Source organism: Emys orbicularis, chromosome 1 (assembly GCF_028017835.1).
Source record: "Emys orbicularis isolate rEmyOrb1 chromosome 1, rEmyOrb1.hap1, whole genome shotgun sequence".
Lineage (NCBI taxonomy): Eukaryota > Metazoa > Chordata > Testudines > Emydidae > Emys > Emys orbicularis.
In genome coordinates this window covers 209634637-209642313 of record NC_088683.1, presented here as the reverse complement: position 1 = coordinate 209642313, position 7677 = coordinate 209634637, and positions in this window count along the sequence as shown.

Sequence of the window (7677 nt, the reverse complement as noted above, 5' to 3'; positions counted from 1 at the left end):
GATTGCACTACAGTACTAGTATGCGGTGAATTGAAAAATACTATTTTTTATCATTTTTACAATGCAAATATTTGTAATAAAAAATAATAATATAAAGTGAGCACTGCACACTTTGTATTCTGTGTTGTAACTGAAATCAATATATTTGAAAATGTAGAAAAACATCCAAAAATATTTAATACATTTCAATTGGTATTCTACTGTTTAACAGCGTGATTAATCGCGATTAATTTTTTTGAGTTAATCCCGTGAGTTAACTGCGATTAATTGGCAGCCCTACTAGGAACATCTCAAGTTCTCTTCCAGTTGGCAGCCCGCAACCTGCAGCTGAGCCACCCTCTCTGCTGAATTCACAGTGAGGCTTTTAGCCACAAGGAAGGGCAGCTCAATAGCATGAGAGGCTAGAGGCAGCATGATTTAGGGAACTAAAGTGAGTCAATCAAGTCTGAAAGTAGCTAATGAGTCAATGAGAGACAGGAAAGATGTTCCAGGTGGCAGGAGCTGCAATGGTGAAGACCCTTTCCGTGATGAGATTTTTGGAAGGGACAGAGAGAGAAAAACACTCTTCAATTTAAGAGCAGCTAAATGCCTGATACTTTGTGGGTTTGTCTACACTACAAGCACTACAGTGGCACAACTGCAGTGCTGAAGCTATGCTGCGGCAGTGTAGGCACTCATTTAGTGATGGAAGGGAATTTTCTGTTGCTGTAGTAAATCCACCCCCTTCAGAGGCAATAGATAGGTCGACAGAAGAATTCTTCCATTGACCTAGTGGTGTCTATACCAAGGCTTAGGTTGACTTAACTATGTCTCTCAGGCATGTGAATGTTTCCCCTTTCAATAATCTGTAACTTTCCAACTCTCTGTTTGTTGTTGATGAGGCTAACAGTGGATAATGTTTTGCTGCTATTTTAGTCTTTGCCTTTCTGATTTCCAGTTTATTCACACTTAAACTTGCATCCATTTAACTCTTGTGTTACTTCCAAATACCTTAATAAATACATGTATGAAAGCATAGTTCTAAAAGCTAACACTCTGCTACTGACAAATTCCCTTTGCCCTCTACTAATTTTCTAGTCCTCCTAGCAAGGAAGCACCTGTATAGCATGTTATTACTAGGGACGGATCCTGCGATGCACCCAGATCACTCGCTGATGTCAGAGATTTGCATGAGTTTCCTGTGGCAGGACTGGGCCCCCTCTTCTTTTTGAACACAGATTAATACAAAGTATTGTAAATAGAGAAAGATGACCTTGCCTCCTGTGTTCAAAAATGGCACTGTTGGGGTTGGTTTTTTTTTTTTTTTAAAGCTGTCCTGAGCAGTAATGCTGTATGTTGGTCTGTAGGAAAGTGTTTGAAAATACTCAGCAAATAATTTAGCATTAGCAACATTAACTCTGTTTCCATATCTGACTACTTGTCTTTCCAGGTGCTAGTGAAGAAGTCCCTTATTTTCTTGTGGAGTTGTAATTAGCTGTTAAAATTACAATTAACAGAACTCATACAACGCAGTTGCAGCTATTCAACTGTATTAAAGTAAACAGCGTTCATGCTAGTGCTTTAGTAGTATCAACTGGACAAATTGATTAGAGCTATATCAGTTATTTTGCATGTCATAATTGGAAAAGAATATTGTCAGGGGATCAGTCTTTCCTGTTTTTAAAATAAATGTCTTTACACTGGCTAAAACTTTCACAAACACCTAAGTGATTGGGAGCCTAAATCCTATTTTCAAAAGTACCCAAGTGCCTTACGAGCCTAAATCACACTGAAATGTACACTGAGACCAATGGTAAAATTCCCATTGACTTAGCCTCCTCAGTGACATAGGTGATTTTGAAAATGTTACTCTTTGTCTCAACATACAGTTCCCATTAAAACCTCAGCCGCATAGCAGGAAACCATCTTCCTGTGACAGGGCTACATATTATTCCATGGACACTGGGCTTGATGCACCTGCTACAAGTGCAGAGGACTGTGATTTACATCCCCTGTGCTTGAGGGACCGGCATCTCCTGAGTGGAGATTCAACTTCACTAGGAGAGCATCACCCCATAGTCTGGCAGTGGTCCATAGAGACCCTATCTGCAAGATACACACACATCCAACCCCCTACATCTCCCAGGTACCTTGGCCTTGCCTGCCCCTTACCAGCTAGGCTGCACTGCCCAGTTCTGGGGCCGTTGGCAGAGAAGGGGCTGCAAACAGCTTATACTGCTTCACCTGATCCAGAAAGGCTTGCTTGTCCCTGTGGAAAACACAAACAGAAAAACTCAGACATATTGAAAAATTAAGATGCATATGTGACGGGTTGGATCACAGAAACCCCCTTGGGAGCTGCCACCTAATGTGCAAAGACTACCCCTGCTTCTGTTTTCCCTGCCAGCTCAGGACTCCAGCACCCTGTTTTGCTGAGCCAGACACTCCAGTCTGCTCTAACAAAGACTTAGGGTCTGAATCACTTGTCCCAAAGCTGCAAGTTTACCTGAAAACCAGCTCACAGGAGTGTGCTTGTCTTTAGCACTCAGATGCCCAACTCCCAATGGGGTCTAAACCCAGATAAATCCGTTTTACCCTGCATAAAGCTTATGCAGGGCAAACTCATAAATTGTTCGCCCTCTATAACACTGATAGAGAGATATGCACAGTTGTTTGCTCCCCCAGGTATTAATACATACTCTGAGTAAATTACTAAATAAAAAGTGATTTTATTAAATACAGACAGTAGGATTTAAGTGGTTCAAAGTAGTAACAGACAGAACAAAGTAAGTCACAAGCAAAATAAAATAAAATGCGCAAATCTATGCCTAATCAAACTAAATACAGATAATCTCACCCTCAGAGATGCTTCAGTAAGTTTTTCTCAGACTGGACACCTTCCAGGCCTGGGCACAATTCTTTCCCCTGGTACAGCTTTTGTTCCAGCTTAGGTGTTATCTAGGGGATTCTCCATGATGGCTCCTCTCCCTCTCTGTTCTCTTCCACCCCTTTATATATCTTTTGCATAAGGCGGGAACCCTTTGTTCCTCTGGGTTTCCACCCCCTCCCCTCACTGGAAAAGCACCAGGTTAAAGATGGATTCCAGTTCAGGTGACATGATCACATGTCACTGCAAGACTTCATTACTCACTTGCCAGCACACACATATACAGGGAGACTCACAGGTAAACAGCCATCTGCAGGCAATGGGAGTCATCAAGATTCCAAACCATCATTAATGGCCCACACTTTACATAATTACAATAGGCCCTCAGAGTTACATTTTATATTTCTAGTTTTAGATACAAGAGTGGTACATTTCTACAAATAGGATGATCACACTCAGTAGCTTATGAGCTTTGTAATGATACCTTACAAGACACCTTTTGCACAAAGCATATTCCATTTGCATTATAGTCACTTATTATCAAATTTTTTATAAAACTATCCCAGTTACATTATATTCACTTATTATCATGTTTTTATAAAACCATGTAGACTGCACAACGTCACAGCATAATCTCTGGAATATATTATTGTTACCCCCTTTGGATCAGAGCTGCTAGCCAGTACTTGGGGTCTTGCAGGTTGTTTCTGTTAAGAGAAGAAACTGATGACGGAGTTAGGCATTTCTTTGGTGCGATCCTGTTAAGTCACAAAGAATGTGCAACTTCCTGTTTTCCTGAACACATCTGGAATCAAACAGCAGTAGATAGTTTATTTGGTCACAGATCCAAGCTTCTTTCCAGCCTGCACTCTGACCAAAAGCACTCTCTTGGCTGTCTCTCAGGGTCAACCTACAAGTGCTTCTCTGGTTGTCTCTGGGCTTCCTTGCTGCTTTTTTGTCTGCTCTCTCTCTCTCACACACACCTCCCTGCATTTGCATTCAGCTCCCAGTGAAACCCCTCTAACCACATAGCTCAGATTCCTGACCAGCCTTGCACATGACCTGCATTTGCTCTTTCCATTTATCCTGAATGAAGGGCAGCCATTACACCATCAGCTTCAAGGAGGTTTTACTCGACCTCCAGGATCAAATTATAGAAGGAAAAGTGTTCTTAGGAAGACAAATACTGAGTGCTTATCTGATCTGAGGGAGCAATCCTGATTGGGGGGAAAGAGGGGGAAATATAGACCAAAAAAGCATAGGTTGAGAATAAGGCACTTCACATCTTTCTCATTGCATATCTTGCAGACAAGGAGAACAGACTGCCAGTACCTGAACTCCAGGTCTGTTTTATTGAACAAGGAATAGATTACAGCATTGCATGTTAGTAAAGGATATTTACCTGAATCCTTAGCTGGATCAAAATAGAGGAGTCAGGGAAGTTTATCTTACTACCACAAAAAGTTATTTCCTGTGTGCAGTCTGCATGTGGCCCTTGATCCTCAACTGAAAGTATTGCGTGAATGGTTTAATTTTTCACCACTGGAGGGAGCTACAGTGATGCAAATAAAGGTTCAAATGAAGTTTTTCATCAATTACTAGTGCATCTGTTACATTTATAATGAAAGAGCCCTATTCACCAGCACATCCTAGTCATTGGTTATTGGGGAACTCCCCCACTGGTTTCATTGGGAAGTTTGAGTAAAGAAAGCTGAATAGGGCCCTAAGTAGGTGTATTGTCTTTCAGGTTGCAGCTTTTTATGACTGGACTTTTTTTCTTAACAAAATCTCCCCTGTATACATTTTCAGGATAAATTTGACATGGTTTGTGCTTTTTTTGGAGGTGGGGGGAGTGTTCAGGGGAGTGGGAAGCATACAATCAACCTGCATAATGGAAATAGCTTATTTGTTGAAGGATCTCCCCCTAAACTACCACTGTTTGATCTGATGTTCCTTCTCTATTTCACTTACAGAAAAAAATATATAGATGTAATATTAAATAAGAGAAACATTCTAGAGTTTTACAGAATCTACAGCAGCTACGGATAGCTCCTCCTTTCAATTAGTTTCTGGTTGCAAAGCTCTATGTCCTTCCCCACAGGGAGAGAAAGGATGGCCTTGTGATTAAGGCACTAGAGTAGGAGGCATGGGATTAATTCCCAGTTCTGACACAAATGTCTTTCATGACCTTGGGCAAGTCACTGTATCTCTAGATCTCATCTGTACAATGGGGGTAGTAACACTTCTCCCATCCTCTTTTGAAGCCAATAAAAACAGCAATCGCTGTCATTATTTTGCCTGCTTTTTAAAAAAAATCTGAAGTTATCAGAAAATGAAAACCCCAAAATCCAACTATGGAATTAGTCAGAGTGCAAGAGACCAGTGAGAAACCAATAGCCTAAGGTCTCAGAGAAGAATCAAACCTGCAGAGTCTCTTTAGTGTCAGTCTTCGAATTCCATGCGCTGCAAAGTATCATTGTACAATGCACAGTTCAGGGCCCTTGGTCCAAGAAGCTTGACACTATTACTGCCCTATAATAACATAACGGGATTTTTTCCCCCCACTGTACTTCTGGAGCGAATGAAAGCCCAGCATATGAGCAAGTTGGATTTGAAGTATTTGCTCAACTATAAACACCACAGCACAGATTCAGTCACTATCTAAAGAGACTCTCTAAGCACCTAACAGTCTCCCTCGACACACAGAGAGCAGACGAAAAGAGCAACAGCAGCAGTGGGGGATCACTACAGCTGCTGAAACACTGGGCCAAATTCTGTTCTTGTTTGAACAATTGTCAATCTGAAGTAACTACAGGCAAGTATAGGGACACAATTAGGTGTGCAAGTGAGCCTCACTACTGTTACTCACACCTTCTTGTCAGCTGTTGGAAATGGGCCATCCTGATTATCACTACAAAAGTTTTTTTTTCTTCTGGTGATAATAGCTCACCTAATAGCTCACCTTAATTAATTACTCTTGTTACAGTTGGTATGGCAACACCCATTTTTTCATGTTCTCTGTGTATATATATCTTCCTACTGTATTTTCCACTGCATGCATCCAATGAAGTGGATTTTAGCCCACGAAAGCTTATGCTCAAATAAATTTGTTAGTCTCTAAGGTGCCACAAGTACTCCTCGTTCTTTTTGCGCTGAAAATGTGGCCCTTCCTCTCTACAGAAGATCTGAGCCCAGTCTCATGTGTAGCTACTGCCCACTTGCTAAAAGGAACCAGAGTCCTTTGGCAATAACTTACAAAGACAGTCATTCAAAAGGTGTTTCTTTTCCTCTCTCATTCCAGCTCTCAGAATGCTGCAGGATGATTGCAGTCTTGCCACCTGGATCATGGCACTTCAAATGACCAGCCCATTTGGCACAAAGCAGCAGGCAGCCACAGAACTCCAGTACCCAAAAGGCAAATGAGACGACATTTCATGGGGAAGCCCTTCTAGCAGGCCCCTGTGAAGATCAGCAGTAGAGTAGAATCAGAGAGCCTGTCCATCAGCTGATGTCATCAAGCTGTCTGCATGCTGGAAGTCATTGATACTGCCACAGAACAGAAATTAGGATGTTGACTGTTACATGTTACCCTTATCATAGCAATCAGACTGCCATGTGGTGACATTTTGATTCAGCACCATGGCATCATAGGGACATCTCAACCTGTCACCTTTCATCTCCGGGGGAAGATTTGCTAATATTTGGCCTAAATTCTTAATCTCTTCCCATTTTTCCAAGTTATACTGCACTATGTCACCCTAAATAGAACTGGGCAGGACCTGGAATTCCAAAGCAGAACAAAAAATGGAAATTTTAAAATATCCTGCAGAATGGCAATTCTGAATTATTGTCTTGAAAAAGTCAAAATATGCATTTTCAAAATGTTTCCCAGGCTCCCTTTGTTGCCTGGGGTTCCTGCAGCCCAACATATGGGGAGTCAGGCAGCTGTCAAGGAAGTGGAAATCCCAGTGACACTGGAACAGTTTTTGGAGTGGAGGTGCTCTCATCCTGTCCACGCCCTTCACCACCTCCTAGAGCTGGGACCGGGAGCAGGGCTATGGCTCCGGCTCCGGGAGGGAGGGATGCGGACAGGGGTAAGGTGGCAGAGGCTGGGGCCACAGCTAGGGGCATGGGGCTGACGGCTGGGACCCCGGGTGAGGGACTGGTGGCCGGGACCCCACATGCGGGGCCAGCAGCTGGGACCCCGCATGTGGGGCCAGCGGCCAAGCGGGACCCGCGGCTGAGCAGGACCCGGGGCCAGCAGCGGAGCCCCTGGGCAGCAGCGGGGCTGACGGCCAGGACCCCGGGCGGCAGGGGCACAGGGCCAGCGGCCAAGATGCCAGGTGCAAAACCTGGGGTTGCTGCAGCATGCCCCTGCACCCCTACTTCCAGTGCCTATGGGAAACCCTGGCTCCAAGGCAGGCTGCCCTGGAGCCTAGGAACATGAACTTCCCAACAGCCTGCTCTGGGCTCCTGGGGATTATCTACTGAAATCCCGGAGAGGTGGGAAGAATGTTCTGATGGAAAAAATAAAAATTTGAATTTTCCAGCAGAAAATGTTGATTTTGCAGGAAGTGAATTTTCCCTCAGAAAATGATTCAAATGGGAAATTCTTGACCAGCTCTAACGGTACGCAGTTCCTTTCCTTCCTTCATGTTAACAATGTTGCACATTATCCCATGTCTTCCCCCTCCCAGTTGTCTTTTGACCAAGCAACCCAAATTTTCCTATCTTAAATTTTCCTCATAAATCAGGGCCTCCAAAGGCTTGGTTATTTTTGTTGTTATTCTCTGTATTCCATTCAGTTTATC